The sequence below is a fragment of the Ictalurus punctatus genome, chromosome 11, assembly GCF_001660625.3.
Source record: "Ictalurus punctatus breed USDA103 chromosome 11, Coco_2.0, whole genome shotgun sequence".
NCBI classification, from domain to species: domain Eukaryota; kingdom Metazoa; phylum Chordata; class Actinopteri; order Siluriformes; family Ictaluridae; genus Ictalurus; species Ictalurus punctatus.
The window spans coordinates 286,444-287,811 of NC_030426.2; the positions used below are offsets into that span (position 1 = coordinate 286,444).

Genomic DNA, 1,368 nt, shown 5'->3' on the forward strand with positions numbered 1-1,368 from the left:
TATGATTCTCACAAGATTTATATGAATAAAGTTCTTTTATTCACAAGTTAAATCTATTTATGTTCATTCTTAAGACTTACATAGACAAATTCAATGAAGCAGGTATAAACTTTGTAAGTAGTTGACAATTTTTATTTTTGGGTGAACCATCCCTGGACCATGCTAGACTGGTGTAGGTACAAGGCACTTCTTTTTAATTTAAGCAGGACTGGCTGATTGCTCATCACAGGATTAAGAATTTCGTTGCCCGATTTGGTCCTCCAAACAATGTGAAAACTAAAGTCAAAGAAAACATATATAGTGAATGTATTTATGTCGGCTATGCTACACATGTGCAAAAATATAATATATATTAAAATATAAATATTACATTCTAAAACAAAAACAACTGTTTGCCCACCGTTTTAAAGCATACATTAAAATAACTCTATTAAAAATGATAAAGAAAAACAAAAGCACAGACTAAATGTTAACTCGTACGAGGAACACACACATTCACTTATCTGAATATAGTAAATGAATATAGTATGTGCCAGCCAGTATCCAGTCAACTTGCTTCATGTAGATTATTTTCCATTTATTCATCATCCAGCAGAAGTATAATTCCTTTTGACAAACACAAGTTCCACAAGTCTTCATGAAGTTTTACATCATTAGTAATTATAATTATAATTAGTGTTTCATGTTTTGTGATAAGTATCCGCTGAGTTACACTTCATTTTTGTGACGTGTTTCAGAAAGTTTCTCGCTGACACAGAGACAGCTGAAAGCGCACACTGTTTATTTTCTTTATTTCCCAAAAGCAGAAGATTTTGTTATTGTGAGTGTACACAAATAAATATAGACCCTTTATAGTTTCTAATGATGTCTTACACTTATCTGTATGGCCAAAAATGATGGCGTATTTTAAGTTGTTTCTGCAGTCATGAGGAAAAAATCCAGCAGAACGTGTGGTCACGTTTGAAGACCCCAGATGGTTAAAACACTAAAGCAAAGGAAAGCCTTATTCAAAATCTTACAGCACCTGTTATTCCCATGCAGTCTCCCATCCAAGTACTAGCCAGGCCCAACTCACCTTTGTGTCAGAGATCAGACAAGATCAGGCATTGTCAGAGTGGTATGGCCATAAGCAAAAGCTACGCGCAAATGGTACCTATATAACTAGTGTAAGCAAGCTTTGAATTGGCTGGTTGCTTGATTGGGTCCTTTTCAAAGCTGTATCCAATCTTTATCCCAAAATAGGATGTTGTACATTGAGACAGATCATTCAGCTCACCTAGCAGGCCCTCCTCTTACTCACCAGCCTGAGCCACATCAGTAGCCAAAGCCACAACATTATCCTGTTTCTCACTCCCATCAGTAACATTC

At 35.7% G+C, this 1,368-nt stretch overlaps 1 pseudogene; it reads right to left on the reverse strand.

Annotated features, from left to right (window-relative positions):
• Positions 1 to 1,012: 1,012 nt before the first annotated feature.
• LOC124628684 (uncharacterized) lies at positions 1,013 to 1,131 on the reverse strand (annotated as a pseudogene).
• Positions 1,132 to 1,368: the final 237 nt, after the last annotated feature.